The 26,415-nt window shown below is 37.5% G+C and overlaps 1 pseudogene across 1 annotated transcript; it reads left to right on the top strand.

The window, feature by feature from the left end:
- The first annotated feature begins 11,377 nt into the window (after positions 1-11,377).
- On the top strand, positions 11,378-12,210 carry LOC149218951 (nudix hydrolase 26, chloroplastic pseudogene; annotated as a pseudogene). Its single transcript, XR_016249594.1, has 3 exons — positions 11,378-11,810; positions 11,896-11,946; positions 12,100-12,210. The product of XR_016249594.1 is annotated as a nudix hydrolase 26, chloroplastic pseudogene (transcript).
- Positions 12,211-26,415: the final 14,205 nt, after the last annotated feature.

Here is a 26,415-nt window from a genome sequence, read left to right as displayed (position 1 = left end):
AGAAATTGGCTAATGACGAAGAACAGATGCATCTTAAGGGCAGAATCGGGGAATTGGAAAAACTTTGGATCTTGTCAACAAGGATCTTGAATCCTCCAAGGCCATGACAGTGGAGAAAGATTGCCAGTTAAATGATTTACAATACCGCTTTCACACCTTGGTGATGCAAAAAGGTGCCTCCATGACGAAAGAAACTCTTTAAGGACTGAATTGAACAATTGTACAATGGCTTCAGAGAAAATTCTCCAACGACAAGACAAGGGAATTGGAGAGTGCTTTAGAATATGTCAACAAGGATCTTGATTCTAGAGATATGTAGTTCCAACAGTTGGTGGCATATCAACATTTGCTTGAACGTGTGCATGAAAATGGAAAATCAGACAGTGTGGATGATAATGGAATTATTGACAGTGGGCATGGAAAGGAGAACACTAACAGATTCCATGAAAATGGAGAACCAAAAGGTGTGTACACGAATGGAAAGCCAAACAATGTTGCTGAAAAGCAACCGCCAAAGCAACGACGAGGAAAGGGAAAATCCAGAAGGTGAAAAAAACAATTTTGTTGAACAAAATATTTTCCGTATAACCAGCTTTGAGGAAATTCAGTACCTTGACAAATTTATGTATCAAGTAACATTTAGGTTTTTTTGAAAGGTTGTTATTTCTGGATTTAGGCTTTTTTGAAAGGTTGTTATTTCTAAATTTACAGTTTTAGGTTGTTGTCGAACTATGTTCATATAGATCAAAATCAATGGTTGTTTGAGTAAATTTGTTGTTACAATTACCACAAAGCCACCCCACTGGTGGTAAAACTAGGTTGTTTTCCAAATCTATATCAATTATATTCTGTGTTTTTATTTACTTTACAACTATGAGACTTGTGTTTCTTAAGTGTATCCTTACTGTTTTGGATTGCTCTTGTGTTATGAATACATGTGGAATAAATATGCTGATATGAATTGGGTGCAGTTATTTTCGATTCGTGAAATCAAAATCTAGATGTTTGAATGGAATGATAAATTATCATGATAAGAAATTCGGTTTCATTTCATACTGACATTAGGTTAATGAGAATATATTTGACCAACACACAATTGTGAAGATATCCATGTATAATTAGTATGAAAACCCATCTAAAAAGAACTCAATTTAACATATGCTTTAGTTTGGCTTGAATTGATTTATAGTTCAGGTTTTAATGTGCATGTGGGAAGTTGCTTGTTTCATATTTCTTTTAGTTGTTTAAGTTGATATCTCATCAAATTTGTTTGTTCACTAAGCTTATTCCATTTTTATTTGACATCGTGTTGATATGCATCAATCAAATATAGTTTAGTTTTTTTAATCAATGAAATATTGACTTTTTGGTAAGCATTTTCCATATACATTTTTGGTATCATTTGGTGATCCTAGATTTTTGGTAAGCATTTTCCATGTAAATTTTTGGTATTATTGGTGATCCTACCAGTATTTGCTTTTAGTATTTAAGTCTATATGTTTTTTTATAAATGTATTATATTTTTTGGATGGTTAGTTTCATGTGTAAATTAGTTAAATATTTTCTATTTGATATTATTTGATGATCCAATGAGCTATCAACATTCAAAATTTACAATGTAAGATTCAATTTCAGCATATGAACCTGAGTAAATGTTTCCTTTTGGGAATGTGTTATATTCTTTATATAGTTAGTCTCATGTGAAAATTAGGTGATTGAAAGTTATATGTAAGAATGTATTGGTGATTATAAAAAAAATAGGATTTCCAACATATATAAATCTTAGATTAGATATAATAAATAATTCAACAGGGACCCTTTGTTTGCTCAGTTTCTGTGTCCAGTCCCAATCCAGAGGCTAGTATTGACAACAAAACCATCAATACATGTGCGACAACTCAAACCACAAGACCAGTTCCTAATATTTGCTTTAGATGGCTTGTGGGAAAATAGCCAGTTTGAAGATGGAGATATTATCTGCTTTCAGAGGGCTCTCACAATAGATGAGGAGGTTTTCCTGGTGCCTACCGAGCCTCTCGTTGAACAACCAGCTGATGTCATCAGATCGCACTCAAACTTCGAGGTGGGTCGATGCTACGGGGGGCAAATAACCGAATGTTCGATCATGATAAAGACAAATAAATTGCAGTAGGCGTGAACACTTTGGAAAGAACAGAATTAAGTATTACATCTCCAACTATAGTCTTTGAGGACACATATTTCATCTTAGGATAAAGATATTCTTATAACATTGTTACTGGGGTTTATATAGCATGAAAAATAAGGTCCAATAAAGTTACCAGTGCTATGGGAAGAAAAATTGCAATTTATATTACATTGTCGCTCATATTCAATAGACTTTCAACCCCCATTGGATTGGTATAGAAGTTGATCATCATAAAAGAAAAATACAATTTTCTATGTTACAGAAAAATGAACCAGGCATATGGCATGCATTTCCCATAGCGCTTTTGGTGCTGATGTTTAAATTAAATGATCTTAAATTGAAAAGTGAGATTTCGAGCGTTGAAGCTCTTGATAATAGAACGCTTCACTAAGAGCGAATATGATGGCGACGAAGAGGGTTTTTGCAGGCGTATATCATGCGATTTTCAGTCCAACGTCTGGGTAAACATTAGAGAACTCAACCCCGGATCTGCCTGCCTTCACAACATATTCGAAATCATTTATTTGGTCTTGGTCGAATAGCCCCCTGCGTGTCCTTACCATGAATCAGAGCAAGAAATCTCTGCATCTGCATGGTCTATGTTTGGATCCGGGCTGATCCTCCCCTCCACGAAACACAACATTATCTCCAGATCTGTCAAAGATCTAACAGATCTCGTCATCGAAAAGACTGATCAGATAACTCTTCTACCAGATCTGGAAGTTTGTTCACGTCTTTTCTCTATTCTACTCTAGATTTCTGCCCCAAATCGCAGAGAAGGGTATGTATGGGAAGCACTATTAGGAGCTTGGAAAACCCAAATTCATTCATCGTCCCTACCAGATGAAATACAAACAACCATATTTCAATCGAACCGAGGGTTTGAAAATAAGGCCCTTCCTTTGGAAAATTGCATACTCAGCCCTCCAAGGAATATCAAGCTTGATGCAACATTTATTTTCAAAGATCTTGGCTCCTCTATGGAGCTTAAGCTCTTGCAGCGGACAAAATTTAAGTGTGACCTAAGGAAAAGCTTCCATGGCCCAGATTTGACGATTCAAGTAATAGATAGGGTACCGCTTTGCCCAGATCTATCAGATCCAGAACTTTCGGCAGCAGATCGACCCCTTTCTCGGACAAAACCACTCACTACTGATCCAGATCTGATTCAAATCTTTATCAAAACGCTGCAAGGAAGGAATATCTGCAAGTAGATCTGGAAGGGGAGGCTGATTCAAGAATTAAAGTGCGAAATCCAAACTCACCTAAGCATATCAGCATGCATGCAAAACTTGATTTATTCAGGACAAATTTTACAGGATAATTGCACATTACAAGATTATGGTATTGTCTCAGATTCAACCATCATCCTCAATCTAAGATTGCAAGGTGGATTCTCTAGAACCATCTCAAAGGGCACATGCTCTTTTAAAGACACAGTCAAAGGGAAGGATAAAGCCCAAACCAAACCAACATCACCTCCAGAACTACCTGGGCCCTATATCGTGGAACAAAAATCCCATATTCCAACCTTAACAGTCTCACTACCTGAGGTAAATGAGCTATATTTAGATTTCTATACCAAAGCAGTCATATGTAGATTTAATGGATTTTGGCCTAAATCAGACACTCTACACCAATGGATATTTTCTACATGGACACCAAATTGTCAAATTCATTTATGCTCCAAGGGGTTTTTTATTGTCAGATTCAACACAGTTAAAGATAAGGAATATGCCCTCAATGAGGGACCATGGTTCTGGGGCAATGCAGGACTCTTCATGATCCCTTGGTTCCCAGGTTTTGATGCCACTACTATGGTGGTATCTAAAATACCTGTATGGGTCAGGTTACACAACCTTCCACTACACTTCTGGCATCATAAAGTATTAGAAGGAATAGGGAACTCCCTGGGTAAATTTCTCAAGATTGATGCGGATAGACTTTCAAGAGGCATATTTACTTTCGCCAGAATATGTGTCAAAGTAGATCTTAGCCAAGGATTACCGGATTGTATTGTACTGATCCACAATAATATATAGTGGATTCAACCATTAGATTACGAAAATATGACTTTTCGATGCTGTGGATGTCTACAAACAGGTCACCTTCACAGTGCCTGCCCACAAGCTAAAAAAGACCCCAAAAGAAATAAGAAACAATTCAAAAAGCCAAAAGGTTGGCAATGCACTGAGCCCTTGGAAGAAGAAGCAGATGAAGAAGAGACAACAGAAAATAATGCAGAAAATGATGTACAAAACTTTCAAAACAACTCTCAAAAGGACGAGATAGAACACAACTCTACCTGCATTTCGAGGCCCAACAACCCTCCGCAACAACATGAGTCACACACATTAGGAATGGAAGTAAGTGGCAACAAACGAATTCATGGATCAGAGGGATCTGATTCTGACAAAGAATATCCAACAAATTCAAAAGAGAATCAAATGTCCATTGTAACATCCACTCCCAACACTGGTGGTTGGCAAAAAGTGGAAAAGAAGAAAGGTAGAAAAGAATAGATTAGTCGTATTTATTCATTAATTTATTTTATTATTATTATTTTTATTCATTTATTCATTTCTTTTATTTTATTTTATTTTTATTTTTATTATTTTATTTTATTATTTATTTTATTTTATTTTATTTTTATTTTATTTATTTATTTTATGGATTTTGAGAAATCAAGATCAGATAATATGTATATGCTTTTCAACATCTACAACATGTAATTTTGCTCATTATGAATAAAATTACGATTTTTCCTTGGGAAAAAATAGAACGCTTTGGTTATGTATGATGAACGTGCTAGTAGAATCACAAGTTTTCGTAAATACTCGGTGACAAAACAAGGAATACAACGCCAGAGTTTATATTTCTGGCAAGTCCTAGAATAATTGATGATTCACATTGTTTCGTACTTAGATTAACAGAATTTTGAAAGATTTACTTTATAGCATTGTCATAGCTAATTGAACTACTCCCATGGATTCCATTACCTTTATTTTCATAACTATATTGTACATCATTTTTTTTTAACTTTTATGAATATACATATATATAGCTTAACCTATTACTTTATAACATTGTCATAGCCAATTGAACTACTCCCATAGATTCCATTACCTTTATTTTCATAACTATATTGTACATCAATTTTTTTTAAACTTTTATGAATATGCAAATGCTATTCATTATTCATTATTATAATTTACAAAAATATTTTAATAACTATCCAACCACCAAAATAATCTATTATCAACCCCATAAAAATATATTTTATTAATAATTTTGATACCATCGACTTATTAAGCACGACATCTCTGCAAAATCTTTCATATCAACCCTCTCTCAACCATTTTTCAATTCTAAACAACATGCACACTAAGCCAACAAACTCAAGCTACACAAATTGTTTTACACCGATGTTTCTACCCTAAATTTTGGAGGAAAGAGGTTTACTCACACTATAATATAAAAATAATAATTCTATTGTGAACATAAAAATTCTATTATGATTTCATAATCCAATCATTAATTTTGGAGGAAAGAGGTTTGCTCCCACTATAATAAAAAAATAATAATTCTATTATAACTTTATAATCCAATCATTTTAATTGAGTTTAAATGGTGGTTTCTAACATTATTTTGTTAGAGGTATATCAAATTAGTGGTTTTATAGTAAACTCTAGAAATAATATATATATGTATATATTAAAGATCCATATAAAGTAAAATATGCCAAAACATATGATATATAAGATATATATCTACAAATGTGTTCCTCATAAAAATTTTCCACGTTAAAAAAATTATCGATCTCTTTGCTTCTTAATGTGTTCCTTATAATTTTTTTCTAATTTAAAAAACCTATCAGCCTCTCTTTACGCCTTTTGACCCAATTGCTCATATTCTATCGGCCTCTCTTTATGCCTTTTTGACTCATTCATCAGCTAATCAAACAACAGCTACGTGGTCTTCGTACCCAGTGTCTCTGTATCCTGTTGTATGCAGGTTTGGAAGGTTTAACGCTCTTAATTGGCAGGTGGGTCGTGGAGCATGGGCGAGTGCAGAGAACAAAGATTTCAGGCAGCGGCTTTAATAGAACCGAATTTTAGAGAGAAGTGCATGTAAAAGGTGACAAATTCAGCATTTTACTGTTTATAGGTAACAGGGAGCATGAACAGGCAGCGTGAACAGGCGGGCAAGCAGAGGATAGGGTTTTGTGAGCACAATGGACAAGAAGCGTGAGGACAAGGTTTCGTAAGCACAAAACAGTGAGGCAGTTAACTTCTAAATAAGTAAATGTTCAGAACATGGAAAATGCTTAGAAGAGCCAAGGCGTAAAGAGCAAGGAAATTTCAGATTTTGTGGAAACAAATCATTTGGGTCAAGTCAAAATTGCTTCAACAGACAAAACAGGAAGGTGGATTTGGGTAAACGCAAAGCAATATGAGGGCATTTTAAGGCGTAGGATTTTTCGCCTTAAATGGGGACAAATGAGAAGAAAACCAATCAAGATCAAGAAAAAGAAAAAGAAAATAAATAAGAGAAACAAAAATAAAGAAGAATCAATCATTTACAGTCCCACATCTACACCTCTTACTTGGTCATCAGATCTATATGTCCAAGAACTGATGAAGGTCAAAACAAGGCTGGAGATTGTGGAAGCCAGAGAACAAGAAAGAGACCGCAAAATTTCAGAGATCACAGTTGCAAACCAATGTCTAATGGAAGGTAATAGAATTTTAAAAGAACAGGTAACAATGTTACAAGAGGCTCTAGAGACAGGGAAACAAGAATGGCAAAACATGAAAGAAGTAATAACAACAAACAGAGATGTGATAATTTCTAAACAAACTCAGGTAGATACACAGGTATCTCAGCAAACAGACATTTCCAAAGAGAAGGCAAAAATGAACAATGGGAAAGATAGTCCAAAAGAAATCAAAGCTAGAGTTGAAGACGCTAATGGTTACATAAGGACAGAGGAAGAAGAAGATGCAAGTGCATAGCACATGAAATAGAACAAAAAGAAAGACAAGACATAAAAACAAAACTTATTATTAGGGGACTAAGAGATTATGGGAAGAATGAAAGTACTCTCAATTTGACAAGAGACTTTCTAAAAGAGAAACTACATTGGAAAGGGAAAATTTGCCAAGCAAGAAGGGTTGGGAGGATATGTGAAGAGAGGCCTCGACCCATAAAAGTCACCATGGCAAGTGTACAAGAAAAATGACAGCTTTTGGGCAAAAAGAAACTCTTGAAAGGCTCATACTTCTTCCTCGATGAAGATTTAACCAAAAAACAACAAGAGGAGAGAAGGGATGAAGTGGAGAAAATTATAACAGCAAGAAATGAAGGGAAAAGGGCATGGTTGTACAATGGGAAAGTCGTTATTGCAGTGTTTGGGCCTCCAGGAAAATCAGGGCAGCAAGCTGACAGTAAAGAAAAAACAAAGAATTCAATAATAGAGATGAAAACAACAAGAGCAACATGGACAAAAAGGGGTGAAGACTCAAATTTGAGTCTTATGTGCCAAACTGCGTAGCAGTCAAATCCTACCCAGGTCTACCTAAGTTTAGTTTGTTGGAATTATAGAGGTTACCCTTGGAGGAGGGGACCTAGGTTAGGGCCTATTGCGGAAGGTAGAGACATAATTTGTCTCACGGAAACTCATGAGCATGATGGTTGCAAAACTCCTGTGTTTGACGATTATTTGAAGTTGGCAGTTTGGAACAAGATAGCAGAAAATGCCAAAGGGTATGGGGGAATACTAGTTTTAGTGAGAAAAAGAAGGCTGTCACATTCAATTAATTAAAGAAGATGCAAATAAACAATATTTATGGTTGAAAATATCAGAGAATGAGAATCACATAAGAATTACAACATGCTATTTTGCCCCTCAAGTCTAAAAAACATACAAAAATAAGGGGCTTGACAGCAAGGATCCATATGCAACTTTAAAACAAGATATTGCCATGTACTCTCAACAGGGAGAAGTTCTTTTAGTGGGAGATTTCAATGCTAGAACAACAAATAATCAAGCTAGCATTTTTGTTGCAAAGAGGATAACAATCCTATTTGGCTCACTAAAGAGGAGAATCCCCAATGGGTGAGGTGTTCAGGAGATGACAAAGTTAGCAATCATTTTGGAGATCAATTGCTTACACTGTGTGAGGCTTTCAGCCTAATTATTTGCAATGGTCTGGATAGATGGAAAAGGTTTGGGAACTTCACTTGCAACACATACAATGGGGCAAGTGTCGTTGACTATGTGATGTGTTCACAAAGCTTAATAGAAAAGATAGATGAAGTTAGTATTGGAGAGCATATTTGGGACTTAAAATCAGACCATAACCCAATTTTTATAAGGTTATCAGGGTTAGAAGAAAGGAAACATAAGAGGAAAACTCAATGTTCTCGACAATCACTATCAAGGGGCAAAATTCTTCTAACACAAGAAAATGGTACTATCTTCAAGACAATGTTAAAGAGATTAATTCAGAAAGAGAAAACTGGTTTCAAATGCTTCAGCAGCCATGAGTTAAAAAATATAATCCAAAGTGCACTTGAGAAGTGCAAAAGAGCAAAAAATAGGAAATCAGAATCAAATTGCTTTCCTGTAAATGCTTGGTTTGATGAGGAATGCAAAATGGCAAGGAGAACCTTGAAAAAGGTAGGAAAAGAGAAGAGGAATGTAAAGTTATATAAGCAGATACTAAAAAGGAAAAAATATGAGTTCATGCAAACAAGGAGAGAAGAGTTAATATATTTAAGCAAGAATAATCCAAAGCTTTTCTGGCAGGAACTGCAACCAAGGAAGAAGCAAATTGAAAATAATATTACAACCAATCAATGGTTTGATTATGCAAGGCAACTCTATGAGAAAGAATCTGAGGCGGAGTCCCCCCCAGGATCAACACAAATTCAAAGCTCTTCACATTACAGGAGGTGGAGAATGGAATTAAGAAGTTGAAAACAGGAAAGACAAAGGACTTGGTTGAACTTCAAGCAGAGTATCTAAAATGGGGAATGAACGCTCTTGCACCGCACATCATGAAAATATTCAACAACATCATTCAACAAGGATTCCCAAGAGACTAGACAACTAGCCTAGCAATACCCCTTTTTAAAAGTGGAGACATTAATAATCCATCCAACTATAGAACAATTATGATCAATCCTTTGTTTGTAAAGCTTTTCGGCAGCATGGTAGAAGAAAAAATTAGCAAGTGGGCAGAAGTAAAAGAAAAGAGGGCAAGAGGACAAGCGGGTTTTAGGCCGAAACATTCTACAGTGGATCATGGCATCACATTGAGACACATTGTTGAAAAGGTTTGGGAGGACAAAGAAGAAGTATTTTGCTGCTTTTTTGACTTCAAAAAAGCATTTGACACAGTCCCTAGGGATAAGTTGTGGCGTAGAATGGAAGAACTTGAAATTCTTGTGCATTATAGAGCCGCTGTCCATAGACTTTATGAAGAAGTGAAAGTCAAAATTAGAACCTCAGTAGGTATTTCAGAAAGCTTTAGAAGTGACATTGGAGTCAAGCAAGGTTGCCCTCTATCCCCCACTCTTTTTGGTCTATATATTGATAAATTGGAAGAGTGGCTAAATCTGCAAGGTGGAGATGGTGTTTGGTTGGGGGAGTTTGTGATAAAGCTTCTTTTATATGCTGATGATATTGTATTGATTTCTAAATCGGCCCATGGATTGCAAATGCACTTATATGCCCTTGAGCATTTTTGTAGAGCAGTGGGGATGCAAGTCAATACTAGCAAGACCAAAATAATGATTTTTCTAATAAAAGGAAGCATAGCCAACATACTTTCTTCTTTGAAGACAACATTCTTGAAGAAGTAAAGCAGTACAAGTACCTTGGGATTGATTTCAACAACCAACTAAATTGGGAGGACTGCAGAAAGAAGAAAATTTTAGGAGGGTGGAAAGCATTATATGCTCTTCAAAACAGATGCAGAGAGGTAGAGTTATGGGATTAGAAAACGATTAAAGTGCTTTTTGGACTCCTAGTTTGTCCAGTGATGCTATATGGGTGTGAATTGTGGGCTAGCAGCACTCTCGTCTCAAAATGGAAAAAAATTGAGAAAATCCAAAAACGCTTGATCATAAGCAAGTTCAAAATAAAAAGTTCGGTACCTTATGAGATAATGTTGAGTGAAACAGGAGCAACTTCCATTGAAGCAATTGCTATGGTGCGGCTCATAAGATACCTAAAAAGAATTGAACAAATGAGAGTAGGTAGCTGACCTAATGTTATCTTCAATGAAGGCATCAATGAAAAAAAGAAAACATAGATGAAACAAAACTACACATGGATGCAAAAATGAGATATCTACCTCAATGCCTATCCCACAAATAGCAAGGAGCTAAAGGATTTTGTTATGGAGAAGTTTTGTAAAAAGGTATGGGGAAAAGAGTTGGGTAGAAAGAAGAAATATTACATTGAGGAATTCAACCCTACGTGTGATTTACAACAAAAAGAGTTCATTGGAGTTAGTATTTCATGGAGGGCAAAGGTTCTTATTGCTCAATTAAGGACCAATTCACATCAACTTTGGTGTGAAACAGGACGATGGAAAAGGCGTAAAGAAGCTTGGGAAGAAAGGATGTGCACATTTTGCACGTCTGGGGCTGTGGAAGTGGAAAAACATTTCATTTTGGAATGTGCTGCATTCAAAGACATCAGAGAAAGTTATGAGAACATGTTAGCATCAGTTTCTTGGCATTGTCTTTTTAGCGAGGAGATTGTTGGAAGGTTGGGTTAGCTTATCATCAATTTGAATCAGAAAAGGACTAGGGAATGATTGATTCCTCTGACCCTCTAATCTAACCCCTTGACGCAGGAGGGTAACAATTGAGGAGTGGGAAATGTTCATTACCCTAAAGGGGAACACTTTTGAGTATGTACTTTTTTGAATTGCAAAGAGCGAAAAATAAAAAACTAATGATCTCATAGAGTATTTTTAGTCTCCTAGACCCTAAAATATCATTTCATTAATATTTTTGCCTCTAATTCTGGTATTAAAAAACAACACCTTTTTATCCATAAAAATAAAACTTAACATATATAAAAAGGTGGGACAGATGATGACATGACTCAACTATCTGATTAAGTTCATCTAAGTGCGGAGAAATAAGCCCCGTAGAAAATTATAACCAAGCCTTCTTCACCCCATAAGCGACCCCGGGCAATCAGGTGTCATGGTGTCATTGTCAAGAATATTAAATTAAAGCATCAATCTCCATCTTCAATACCACGTCTGATAGGAATAACTTGTGTGATGCCTGTGGTGGTTGTAATGTGGATGCTATGGTGTCTTCTTGGTGCAGACCAACGCTACTCTTTTCCATAATTTCGGCTCCGCCGCTTTGTCCTCGTCTTTGTGAGTTGTCAACCAAATTTAAATTCTGCTGCAGAGTAAGCAATAACAACAACAATGTGGCGAAGCATCTGAGAAAATTTGGAGGTTTAAGTAGGGGTTTTGGTGTGAAGAAATTAGAGGACGATCCTTGTCTTGAAGGTTCCAGTTTCAAGGCCACTGCTACGACCATGGACGGTCCTCCGCCTGGCTACAGATCCAATGTAGGGGTTTGCCTCCTCAATTCTAATAACGAGGTACTCTTCTGGACCTTCAGTTTTTCTTGTCCATTACAATCCTGGAAGATCCTGCATTTATTTGTAGGATTTATGGGATTTGCAGGTATTTGTGGCGTCGAGATTGGACGTGCCAGGGGCATGGCAGATGCCGCAGGTACTACTATTATTATTGCCATTTCTTTTGTTGGTTTTCTTCTCAGGAGAGTTTTCTGTGAACATAAATTTTGTTTCAAACTTATTGTTTTTGGGATTATGCGGCCTTCGTTGGGATAATATGAGATGTTGAGTGTTTGAGTTGCGGTGGCAGGGTGGTGTGGACGAACGGGAGGATCCGAGAGCTGCAGCCATGAGAGAATTGCGCGAAGAAACTGGAGTGACGTCGGCCGAGATTCTTGCAGAGGTATATTCAGGACCTTAAAATTAAAATCAGCATACTTCTGCTATGAGCTCGGATATATTATAATAGAGATCCGAAAACTCTGGTGCAAGCCTTCCCATGCTCAATAAATCAGGGGTTAATGTCAATCTATGCTATAAATGCCTGTCTCTTTTAATTTTCATTTGATTTGATTAGTAATTCTTTCTCATTTTATTAGTCAATGACACTTTCACTTAAAATATCCCCATCACATGCTTCTTATACTTGTTATTTATAAGAAGGCTGTAAAAGAAAATATAAGAAGGTTAGTAAAAATGTACTGTCCATAGATAGTTGTTATGTATCCTGTTCGAAGAAAAAAACATGAGAAAGTATAGGAAATATTAGATACAGAGATCACTGGAACAAAAAATAAAATTTGTAAACAAACAAATTCAACGTATCTCTTTATAAACAGTCGTTTAAGTTATAGTTCTGGGTATTATTATGGGATTAAGTACAACTTTTTGTATGTAATGAAGGGATTTTATATTCTGATCTTTGTATTAGATGCACTATATGGCTATATAGGAGGGAGAATATCATGGAGGGAAAATGTAGTTTTCAGGATTTGATGCAGCCAACCCGCTTCTGGAATTTACTTTCAATTTTGGTTTTCTCCTTTAATTTGGATTTTTTTTTAGTTCAATCTTTCCATCACAAACTATGATTTGCTTGTGAGAATTTAATAGAGAAATTAGGACAATGCGAAGATAATGACGCATACCTTTCCATCTCGAACATTTTTATGGTACAATTGTTATAGGAAACAAAAGAGTTAAAAATTTACTAAAAAATCAAATAGATGAGAAAGATCAGATAGAGAAAGATCACGAGAACACCAAAATACATTTTGTAAGAAGACAATTTCAACGCGTCTTTTTCCAAAGTTACAGGTCTTCACAAATAGAACTACAATTCCGTCAGTTGAAAAATAGGGAAAATATGACTATAATAAGGTAAACGTTTTTAATGGGACAATTATTATATGAAACAAAAGGATTTAAAACTAACAAAAAAGTCAAAAAGAGATTTTTGATGATTTGCAAAATGTTAACTTTTAGGGTTACTCAATGTTTTAAAACTCGATCAACTCATACTTGAACTTGAACATGATTGAGTTGATCCCCATATGTTTTAACTCAGCAATCTAAACAATATGGGAACTGATTTGTATTGAGCTGGTTGAGTTGTACACCAAATAGGCTTGTTTGGTACCTAACAGGTTTGACTTAGACGAATCTGTACATACTCGACTGAGTTGTACCCTATAGGTTTGTGGTGCATTATGCGTGTAAGGTAAACTTATTTTTTTTACTATTATTTAAATTACACTTAATTTCACTCACCATAAACCATAAAACATCATTACAAAGAGATCCTCCCCACCCCTCATTTGCTTCACACCTCTCTTATTGAACATTGTTGATTTGGAGTTTTTGGAGCAATATTAAAGACTGCAATTTAGGGTGAACTTGGAGCTTTTTTGGTAATGCTTGTGGGCTGTTTGTTGTGGATTTGGCATTTAGGTTAGGATGCCACTGTGCATCTATGGGCCACTAGCTTGTAGCATGTTGTTTTTGGACTCCAGAGGCTGTTTCAAGCATCGTTGAATATGTATTTTTTTTTAGATATGCCTTCCACTTGGTGCCTATTGCTGCAAAATCTAGCAAGTGTAGTGCAAAGTCCCACCAGGTAGATCTAGACCTGAGGGCAACAAGAGATCGGCTACCATCATCACCTCAACAACCTTTCTCCAACGATTTAGTAGTATTTAAACCACGAGGGAGGCTTCCCTATGTTGAAATTTGGTACCGGAGGACAGGTGGTTCCCTTAGGCTTTGATCTTTGGCCTAGGGAAAAGTGTCCAAAATAATTTAATTTTTCTCCTAAAGTGACTTTATAATTTTATAAAGTTAAATCTAATTTAAAAGTGACTTTAAGTGATAAAGTTATTAAGTCTAATTTTAAAGTGACTTTTATAAAGTTAATGAAAAATTAGAAAGGAAAAGTGACTTTGGAAATAAATGACTAAGTGGGTCTTTATTAAAGTGAGGTGAATTAAAAAATAGAAAGTGAGATTTAAATGAGCATTTAATCTCAGCCATTGATCTAAATCTATTTCAGCCATTGGATTTAGAGATCACCCAAAAGTCACTTGGATCACCCAAAAGTCACTTGGAGTTATATATTAAAGGAGGAAAAGGAGGAAAAGGTCATTCATTCTTTCATGAGCAGATTGGGAGAAGGAGAGCAAGAGAGCAAGAGAGATTTCTGAGCAGGAAGGAGAAGGAGACAGCAGCTTGGCACACATTCCAAGGCAGCAGTTGAGCAGATTTGTACAGCTGATTCAGCACATAGTGAAAGGCAGATTTTTGCACAAACATCGAGGAGCAGTTTGCTGATTTTTCTGCACACAAAACAGAGGTCGTACAACATTTATTGCTGTCCTGTTTGCTGTAATTTCCAGATTGCTGAGGCATGTGAAAGGAGATAAGTTGTAAATTTGCTTGCTGATTTTTTGCTGAATAATTCTCACTGTAAAAAGGCAATTTTCAGAAATAAAGAAGAGCTCTCAAACTGGTTTTCCCCAAGAGTTGTAGGGGGTTTTTTCAGGGTCAAGTTGACCAAAAATATCAGTGTTTTAATGTGTTTTAATGGTTGTTTTTAATTGCTGATTTTTATTTCTGCAATTTCCAGCATTCTGAAAAATTTCCAGAATTTGTGTTTTCAGCCATATTTATTTTTTTCAGTCTGTTAAATGTATGGTTATGGGAATGAGCATTTAACTACATGGGAGAAATAAGGTGAAACTGAAAACCGGGGTGGGAAAACAGAAATTTTTACATGGTATCAGAGCTTGAGTGCTGAAGGGCAGTTTGGGACAGCAAAAGGAAAAATTACAGTTGCTGATTTTTCACTCAGAAAATTCCAGCAATCTGATTTTTTCATAAATAACAGTTTTATCTTTACTACAACAGTGTTATTTTTCAGTTTTAGGACAGCAGGATGTCATTGGGATTGAGGGTGGAGGATAGGCTGGATGGGCATATAAATTACAACGTTTGGAAGGAGAGAATGCAGAGTATCTTTGAGGAGGCAGAAGTCTGGGATATCATGGTGCATACCGCACAGAACCCTGTTGTTGTGCCCACTGATGTTACTCAGTTGGCTGAGTATAAAAAGAAGAACAATAAGGGTAAGAGGCTGATTCTAGACGGAATCAAAGACCATTGCATTCCTCATGTGAGAGGAAAGAGCAATGCCCATGAGATGTGGACAACATTGTTCAATCTCTACCAGAGTACCAATGAGAACCGGAAGATGGTCCTGAAGGAGAAGCTGAAGAACATTAAGATGGGGAATGATAGTGCAGCTGAATATCTCACAAAGATTACCAATGTGAGAGATGAGTTGGCAGCGATTGGAGAGGCCATTCCACCCACTGAGTTGGTGCGGATTGCAGTGAATGGCCTCCCCCGTTCATGGTTGAACTTTGCTGATGGGGTTTGTGCACGTGAGACCCTTCCCACATGGGAGAGGTTTTGGGATGATTGCATTCAGACAGAGATCAGGAAAGGACAGCTTGGGGCAGCCAAGCCAGTTGAGCAGGATGAGGACGTAGCACTGGTGGCAGGAGGCAAGAAAGGCAAAGGGAAGAAGCAGGCTTCCACAAGCAGTGGTGGGGGCAAAGACAAAGGTAAAGGTAAACAGGGGAACACATAGAAGGACTATTCCAAGGTGAAGTGTTGGAATTGTCAAAAGATGGGACACTATGCAGTTGTGTGTCCGGAGAAGAAGAAGAAGAAGGGAAAGAACCAGGACGTGGCAGCTTCAGCTGAGATTGAGGACTTTGCAGGTCGTTTTGACCGGGAGTTTGCGTTCACTACATGTGAGTCCTCTAGTGCAGGATCACCTGCCACACAGGTTCAGAGGGAGCATGCTTTTCCCTCGATTAGCGGAGCATCTACAGGTATTTGGTATGTGGACAGTGGGGCTTCACGTCACATGACAGGAGTCCGTGAGTACTTCTCAGAGCTTTCAGAGAGTGGCACTGATATTGAGGTAGTACTCGGTGATGACAGAGTTGTTAGAGCAGTCGGGGTGGGGACAGTGACATTTCAGAGGGAGTCCAAACCTCCCTTGAAGGTGTCAGAGGTTCTTTATGTGCCAGGGATGAGGAAGAATCTCATATCCGTCTCAGCTTTGGAGGACAGAGGATATGACGTACTGTTCAGGGGAGGACAGGTGTTGATGTATCCCAGGGACACTCCAGCTGATTCAGCTAGAGTGATAGGTGTACGCCATGCAAAGGTGTACAAGTTTGCATTTCAGCCCCTTTTGGCATTGAGCAGTAGTACCGACAGCAGAGCTAGCAGTTCTGAGCTGTGTGAGATTTGGCACCGCAGGATGGGACATATGTATCATGGAGCCTTGAGGACATTGCGGGAGATCACTACAGGTGTGCCAGATTTTAGTACTGATCACTTTGATACTTGCAGAGGTTGTGCGATGGGCAAGTTTGCCAAATCCCCTTTTCCCAGCAGTGACAGCAGAGCGACGGGGATACTTGATTTGATTCATTCCGATGTGAGCGGTCGGATGTCTCATGTTTCCTTGAGTGGATATGAGTACTATGTTTTATTCATTGATGATCACTCCAGGAGGACCTGGATTTATTTTTTGAAGACCAAGAGTGAGGTCTTCAAGCGGTTTCAGGAGTTCAGAGCTCTTGTGGAGACTCAGACAGGTCGAAAGATCAAGTCCTTGAGGTCGGACAATGGAGGAGAGTACACCCTTGGAGAGTTTGTTGACTATTGTGCGGAGGCAGGCATTAGGAGGGAGTTCACTGTTCCTTACAACCCCCAGCAGAACGGGGTTGCGGAGAGGAAGAACAGATCCATCATAGAGGCTGCCAAAGCTATGTTACATGATCAGGGGTTGCCATTGTTCTTGTGGGCAGAGGCCTGCAACACAGCTGTTTACTTGCAGAACAGGAGTCCGCATCGTGCCTTGGGGCACATGACTCCGGAGGAGGCTTTCTCTGGGAAGAAGCCTGATCTTGGTCATCTTCATATCTTTGGATGCATTACATACTCCTATATACCCAAGGAGAAGAGGACCAAACTAGAGCCCACCGCAGAGAAGGGTATCTTTGTGGGCTACAGTGAGACCTCAAAGGCCTTTCGGATTTACATTCCTGCACAGAGGAGAGTTGTTGTCAGACAGGATGTGAAGTTCGAGGAGGACAGGGCCTTTAGGAGGTCACGGGAGTTAGAGTATCTGGATCAGCCAGATCCTCAACAGCAGTTGAGTCAGTCGCAAGGATCCAGTGGGCAGGGATCAGGAGGATCCGGAGGTACATCTATGAGGATGTCAGGTCCATCAGTGAGCAGTGGCTCGTCGAGCCAGAGGGGTGGTGCTCCGGGCAGCATGCAGAGCAATTCACAGAGCAGTTCACTAGGGAGTCCACTGATGGACAGTTCACACGGTACCTCAGCTTCTACAGGTTCAGGTGCAGGCAGGAGGACAGCAGACAGACAGTCAGGAGTTCAGGCTACTGATGGTGATGAGGAGGAGGAGTTTCATTCTCCTATGGGAGAAGCATGCTCAGGGAAGAGGAAGCCCAAGTGGCTTCAGGACACCTTGAGAGATGCCACATCTGTTGCTGAGCCGAAGAGGCCGGTCAGAGAGAGTAGACCACCTGAGAGGTTCTGTAGCTATATGGCGATGGTTACCAACATCCTTGACTCTGAGCCTTCTAGCTATGAGGAGGCAGCTAGCTAGCAGGTCTGGAGAGAGGCCATGCAGGAGGAGTATTCTTCTATCATGAAGAATGATGTTTGGGAGGTGGTGCCGAGGCCTGAGGGCAAATCCGTGGTTACTTCCAGATGGCTTTACAAGGTAAAGCATGCTGCAGATGGCAGCATTGAGAAATTCAAAGCGAGGTTTGTGGCTAGAGGGTTCTCCCAGGTAGAGGGAGTTGATTATGAGGAGACCTTCGCTCCCGTGGCTCGATATACTTCGATCCGCTCCATTATATCGATAGCAACAGAGATGGGTTGGAAGATCCACCAGATGGATGTGAAGACCGCATTTCTCAATGGCTTCATACAGGAGGAGGTGTACATTGAGCAGCCACAGGGCTTTGAGGTGCATGGGAAGGAGTCCCATGTGTGCAGATTGAAGAAGGCCCTTTATGGCTTGAAGCAAGCTCCCAGAGCTTGGTACTCCAGGATAGATGCATACTTGCAGGGGATGGGTTTCACAAAGAGTGAGGCAGATCCGAACCTTTACTTTATTGTGATTGGTGAGGAGCCTCTCATTCGGTGCTGTATGTGGATGACTTGATCATTACAGGTGCAGAGAGACTCATAGAGCACGACAAGAGAGATCTTGCGGCGGAGTTTGAGATGAAGGACATCGGCTTGATGCATTACTTTTTGGGTTTGGAGGTGTGGCAGGAGGAGGGGCATTTCTTCCTGGGGCAGGGGAAGTATATTGTGGACATCCTTAGCAGATTCCACATGGAGGATTGTAGACCCATGTCGACACCGATGATCACCAACTGGAAGAAGCTTCATGCTTCGGATTCCGAGTTGGTGGATCCCACATTGTACAGGCAGCTGATTGGTTCCTTGATGTATTTGGTCAACACTAGATCAGATATCTGTTTTGCAGTCAACACGATGAGTCAATTTATGTGTGAGCCTAGGAAGGTTCACTGGGTGGCTGCAAAACACATTTTGCGGTACTTGCAGGGACAGTGGATTATGGTCTGGACTACAGGCAGGGAGATGGAGTGAGATTGGCAGGATACACTGATTCTGATTGGGCAGGTTGTGCTTCTGATAGGAAGAGCACTTCAGGGTGTTGTTTTGGGTTGGGTTCAGCAGTAGTGTCATGGTTCAGCCGGAAGCAGCAGTCAGTAGCACTGAGTTCAGCGGAAGCAGAGTATATGGCAGCCAGTCTAGCTAGTTGTGAGGCCATCTGGCTTCGCAAGATGTTGTTTGGCTTATTTGGTCAGCCGTTGAGACCTTCAGTGATTTACTGTGATAATCAGAGTTGCATTAAACTCACGGAGAATCCAGTATTTCATGACAGGTCAAAGCATATCGGGATCAGATATCATTTCATCAGAGACTATGTTCAGAAGGGAGCTGTGAAGCTTGAGTATATTTCCACTGATGAGCAGGTTGCAGATATCCTTACCAAAGCCTTACCACGGGGCAAGCATGTCTACTTCAGAGACAAGATGGGTGTGGTGAGGAACACCTTCCTCGGTAAGAGGGAGTGTTGAAATTTGGTACCGGAGGACAGGTGGTTCCCTTAGGCTTTGATCTTTGGCCTAGGGAAAAGTGTCCAAAAGAATTTAATTTTTCTCCTAAAGTGACTTTATAATTTTATAAAGTTAAATCTAATTTAAAAGTGACTTTAAGTGATAAAGTTATTAAGTCTAATTTTAAAGTGACTTTTATAAAGTTAATGAAAAATTAGAAAGGAAAAGTGACTTTGGAAATAAATGACTAAGTGGGTCTTTATTAAAGTGAGGTGAATTAAAAAATAGAAAGTGAGATTTAAATGAGCATTTAATCTCAGCCATTGATCTAAATCTATTTCAGCCATTGGATTTAGAGATCACCCAAAAGTCACTTGGAGTTATATATTAAAGGAGGAAAAGGAGGAAAAGGTCATTCATTCTTTCATGAGCAGATTGGGAGAAGGAGAGCAAGAGAGCAAGAGAGATTTCTTAGCAGGAAGGAGAAGGAGATAGCAGCTTGGCACACATTCCAAGGCAGCAGTTGAGCAGATTTGTACAGCTGATTCAGCACATAGTGAAAGGCAGATTTTTGCACAAACATCGAGGAGCAGTTTGCTGATTTTTCTGCACACAAAACGGAGGTCGTACAGCATTTATTGCTGTCCTGTTTGCTGTAATTTCCAGATTGCTGTGAGGCATGGGAAAGGAGATAAATTGTAAATTTGCTTGTTGATTTTTTGCTGAATAATTCTCACTGTAAAAAGGCAATTTTCAGAAATAAAGAAGAGCTCTCAAACTAGTTTTCCCCAAGAGTTGTAGGGGGTTTTTCCAGGGTCAAATTGACAAAAAATATCAGTGTTTTAATGTGTTTTAGTGGCTGTTTTTAATTGCTGATTTTTATTTCTGCAATTTCCAGCATTCTGAAAAATTTCCAGAATTTGTGTTTTTAGCCATATTTATTTTTTTCAGTCTGTTAAATGTATGGTTATGGGAATGGACATTTAACTACATGGGAGAAATAACGTGAAACTGAAAACCGGGGTGGGAAAACAGAAATTTTTACACCCTATAGATCACCTAAAAGATGTTCAATAAGTAGGATGTAAGGTGATGGATACAGTGTAATGATTGAGATAAAGTATCGACAGAGCCTAGAGGGCTAATGTAATATTCACCAAAGTTCAAGCACTCTATCCTTAGACCAATTAAGTAAATTATAGGGCTGTTATAAGTTAAGGTTTTGCAGATTTTCAATCATAGGGCATGCAATGTCATATAATAGCTAGAATAGTCTTCGAATGATAGATTAATAAAGGATCAAGACTATCCATTAGATATACAAAGTTTAGGGTAGTTAATGGAGTTTTTATGGCTAAAACATGCATAAAACAACAATAAGATGATGACATCAACCCTAAAAATAGGGTTTAAATGCAATAAATGCTAGATTTTGCTTTTTGACAATTATTTAATGCAATTCCTACTTTAAGGGCAACAACACATCAAATAAAATTTTTTTTTATCAATATTTCATAGAAAATCTAACTCTAGATATCTAGAATAAAAGAAAGAAGACATAAATTAATAGAAGTAGAGGGTTTGATCACAACCACCTAGATTATTGCCTTGATCTATATGGGCAATGGATTCACCCAGGGCTAATTCAATGAGGTTGGCCTTGTTGAAGAGGGTGATATGACAAAGGCATCTACTTACAAACCCTAGAAACTTCTCATTTGAGGGAGATTTTAAATTTAAGAAATCCACACCCATATTTCTCTTAAAGGATGCAAGGAAAACAATTTTGCATACTATAAAGGAGTAAGATTTCTAGATAAATTTAGCAATTTTAACCATGACACATGTAGAAACCCTTCTGTCCACAATATAACATGCAAAATATAGAAGATATGCAATAAACTTACAAATTTGAACAATAATTTCTTTAATCAATTCCAAGAAACCAGCTTCAAGCAAAAATTCCACCTCCAAAAGAAAATCGCCCCATAGAGATCACTTTGTGGCCAAGCAAAATAGGCAAGGAGCTAATGCGCCTTGTTGACCATGTCGCCTACACCTACACCTACCTACAAGTCAGTGAGAAAAGCCTTCAACCCCACAAGGTGTGGTTGGTGGCAGGAAACTAAGAGAAGAGGCTGTTGCACTAAATCCCATCTTTCTTCGCTTAAGCTATCTCCTAGGTTAGTTATGGGGAGTGGTCCCTAAATGGAAAACTAAGTTAAAAGAAATGGGAGGTTCTAGGAGAGATGTTAAAGTGAAAGTGGATTATTTTTAAGAATTATGAGCAATAAAAATCATTGACATGATAGAACCATAAAACCAATGCTTAAGATAAATTGCTCAATAGAAATGAAAGATACATTTGCTCAAAACAAAAGTAAAATTCTTCTAACAATGAAAGCAAAACAATTCTGAAATGGAAACAAAGATGTCAGCACGATAATCAATACAATAGAATGCTTTCAAAATATAATCAATGCATAAATCAAAGCATATAGAGGTATCTTGCAAAACAATTAGTGTTCTACTTGCAAAAGGAAAATGAAACAATGATTGCCAACATAAAATATTCAACAATGACAAGTAGAATGGACAATTGCAAGCAAAACTAGAATATGTATTAGCATGAGATGCATTTATACTAGATTTGAATGCAATTAGTCTTTGTTATTTTTAATCTAAAATGCCTAATCTAAGTGAGAAGTCCCCCTCTTGAGCTCTTACCAAAGGGTAAAAGTTGGGGTGACTAGAAGAAAGAGGGGTTGTGTGTCTTCGTTCCTACAAGGGGACAAGCCACCTTCATAACTGCAATGTCACAACGCTTTTACCTTACATCGTACCAGATGGAAGAACTTCCTAAGAAATTTTTTTTCCCTATACTTTCTACCAACTAAGCTTATGCTTAGAGGTTAATTTTATTGAGGCTTTGAAAGTTTGGTTTGGAAGCCTTTCTATGCTAAAATGCTTAAATGAGAGTGCAGATTGTGTAAATTCTCCAATTAAAATATACTTATATGCAAATGCTTCATAAATGAAAAATGAGATAGCTTCTAACAATGAAAGCAAAGCAATTCTGAAATGGAAACACAGATGTTAGCATGATAATCAATACAAGATATATAATGCTTTCAAAATATAATCAATGCCTAAATCAAAGCATATAGAGATATCTTGCAAAAGAAAAAACAATTAGTGTTCTACTTGCAAAAGGAAAATGAAACAATGCTTGCCAACATAAAATATTCAACAATGACAAGTAGAATGGACAATTGCAAGTAAAACCATAAGATGTATTAGCATGAGATGCACTTATACTAGATTTGAATGCAATTAGTCTTGGTTATTTTTAATCTAAAATGCCTAATCTAAGTGAGAAGTTCTCCTCTTGAGCTCTTACCAAAGGGTAAAAATTGGGGTGACTGTAAGAAAGAGGGGGCATGTGCCTTCGTTCCTACAAGGGGACAAACCACCTTCATAACTGCAGGGTCACAACGCTTTTACCTTACTTCGTACTAGATGGAAGAACTTTCCAAGAAAGTTTTTTTCCCTATACTTTCTATCAACCAAGCTTATGCTTGGAGGTTAATTTTAGTGAGGCTTTGGAAGCTTGGCTTGGAAGCCTTCCTATGCTAAAATGCCTAAATGAGAGTGCAGATTGTGTAAATTCTCCAATTAAAATATACTTACATGCAAATGCTTCATAAATGAAAAATGAGATAGCTTGTAAAACTTTGAGAATTTAGCATGTAAATGAACTCATATGTGCTTGCATGGAAAATAAACAAATGAAGTAGATTGCTTTAAAGCTACGATTGTTCCAATAGAATTTGCTTCAAAAGTTACTAATGTGTATAATCAAAAAGTGAAGCATGTACTTGAAAGAATAATCAAAACTTGCCACAATGTTGAATGTTTGCACATAAGATAAAATTTACTCAAAATTTACAAGTTGAAGCTTATGCATGTAAGAGATTTAAAATTAGGAAAAATTGCATGTGGATTGGAATGAGTTAATTCTTAAGCATGAAATTAAGTGTTTAGAAGTTAAGAAAATTAGAAGCAAAAAATCAGTCAAACCATAAGAATTCCCTTCTCAAATGAGGAAGGGGGATGCCATGGGAAAAATCCCAAGCTCCCTTAAAACAAAAATTTTATTTTATTAGTGCTTGAGATGGGTTAAAATGTCTCTAAAGGGCTGCCCACAATATGAGAGAGATTTTTACAAAGTGCAGAAATTTAACAAGGCTAGACTCTCTCTCAAGAATATACAACAACAAGCTACAAGGCTCAATAAGGCCCACGACTTCCCTTGAAAAATCTATCCTTGAAATGGGTGAGGGGGTCCTGCATGCACACAAGTAAGTAGTTTCTTAATGTCTCTCCTCCAAGCTTTTTGTTGTCCAATGCTTCAAGCTTATGGGCTGCAAAATGAAGACCAAGAGTTAGTTATAAATAAATCAAAATAAACAAACTAGAATACAATTTTAATGTACAAAAATGTAAGCTCAAGTATTGGGAGTAAACCCCCATACTTGCCTAGTTTTAATGATGGCTCTTGAATAACAAATATGAATTTGAAAAGCTATAATCAAAGAAGTATTTAAATGATGATCAAGTAACTATAGAGTGAAGAAACTCCCTCTTGCTTCTTTGGATGGAAGACTTTGGAGTGGAAAATGGCTAAGCCTTGGATCGCTATGGTTCCAGGAGTTGGTTGATTTCATGAAGATTTCCCCCACTTCCGATAGATTTCTGCACACAAAACGAAAATATTTTCTACACACTTCAAAGATATATTAGTTTATACATGGATTAGAGTAATATAATAAACAGAATAATCAAACATTTCTCCTAAAATGAGTTGAAAAGCCTATTCCTAGAATATAACTCTAAATCAATGGGTGTACAAGATAGCTTTCACACCAATCAAAATAAAATCACAAAATACAATCTAATATTCATTCAATATGCAAAAAGAAATAAACATGAAAACACTAGCATGAAAAAAAGTCATTTCATTACACCAAGAGAACATAAGCCATGTAGCCCCAAAGTCTTGATTATATTAAAAATATGCAAGTACAAACAGACAAAGTCTCCTCAAGCCCAATAGCTCATAACATGATACAATATGAGAGCTTCTGGCTCCATTATATAGAGAGTTGAGAGCAAATCCCAATGTAGAAGTGATTAAACAAGTGGCATGAGGTGACAATCTCAAAGAGAAATTCGAATTTGTTGAATGGAGTTCCAATGCTAAGTGTAAAAATTGATTCTAGCAAGTGGACATCATTTTCTTCTTCCCTTATGTGCCAAATTCGAATTTTATGATGGAATAATAAGTGTAGATGGGTGGTAACCCATATGGGGACAATTTCCCACAAATTTTCACCAAATATTCTCCCAAATCCTCCCAAATGTGCATTAACTTCACAAATTCGAATTTCCAAGTAAACAACTTTATCAGAAATTCGATTTTATTTGAACACATGTCATTTCCTTGATTTTGGGAGTCCACATCACCTAGGGATTTCACTTTAACTCCTCCATAATTTCCACCTTATTTCCACAACATTTAGCATGTTTAGATATTTATTTTTCTCCATTTATTTAATTTATGGCTTAATTAATTGCCAGATTCCCTACTAAACTTGGGAAAGGTGGGGTTTGAGGGTTCAAAACACATTTTTAACCCCTCAAAGTGTGTCATAGTAAAAAGTTGAGGGTGGGAGGTGCAAATTTTGTTATTAATACCTCATATACTCCATACAACTTCTCTAGACATCACTTATTACATTACAAATACAATTTTTATTTGCAATTTCCACAGTGCGAAAAATCTAAAAATTAAAAAAATGATTATCTAGACCTAACCAAATTCCACGAAATTTTTTGTGTGATCTAATATGGTAATATACATCGATTCTAGACACTAAAATGTGTTAGGGGCTCAACCTTCAAACCGTCACTCCAACTTTGGGGTAAAAGTGAGTGAAAAAACCTAGAAAAATATCCGTCTCTAAAAAAGAAGGGATAATTAACTAGATAAAAAAACACTCAAAGGTGTACTCGTTCGCTGATTGAGTCCCAACATCTTAGGTCTGTTACAGACTCAAAACTCTTCATTATTAGTATCACTTATTATAATTCCTCGCAGGGTGTGGAAGCTGGGTACAAGAAAGATGATGAAAAATAGAAGTAGAGTTTAAAAACTCTGTTGGCTGATGATATCTGATGGTACAAGTGTCCTTTGGATCATCCTTGGGCATGGAGTCTTCATATAATCATCAGGTGCTATTCCAGTGGTCAACATTCGGCTCCATATGGGGATGCATGCTAGATGTGAAATGATAGTGTGCAAGAACCTGTAATCTGCATCCATCGACAAAAGACATATATCAACAATATCCATTCAAAATATCATCAAGTACAAAAATGAAGAAATGGAAATTTATTCTAAAAGCATAAATGACAATTTATTCATGAAATAAAATTACTTAACAAAAAATGACAAGGGATAAGGTTAGAAATATGATACAAAAAATGCCCCATGGCATCAGATGTCTTTGGTGAAATCCATCTTGAGAACCTGCCTACTCACAGGCAGATCCATAGGTTCTTTCTTTGATGTGCCTTGTCCAATTTTGACTATCTTGGGACTATGACTTGCCCCAATGTTAACCTGTTTATAGCCATCAGATATACCAAACCTCTTCCTTTTCCTTTTTCGACTATTGATGCGTTGAGGCTTGATCCTGCCCAAAACTGGTGGTTCATTTTTTAATATTTTTTTCTTTTTTCATTTTTTTCTTTACTTCTTGGTTGATGGTGATAATGATGCAATTACTGTCCAATCCTATGCCTTGTCTTGAAAATGCTCTGACGGAAGATTTGAAGTACCCAATCCTTTTGAGCTATGCCTA

This window comes from Pinus tabuliformis, chromosome Q (genome assembly GCF_031772625.1).
Source record: "Pinus tabuliformis cultivar Carrire ecotype Pingquan chromosome Q, CPIR1, whole genome shotgun sequence".
Classification (NCBI taxonomy): domain Eukaryota; kingdom Viridiplantae; phylum Streptophyta; class Pinopsida; order Pinales; family Pinaceae; genus Pinus; species Pinus tabuliformis.
Note: the sequence above shows the minus strand (reverse complement) of the source record. Positions and strands in the feature narration are given on the sequence as shown.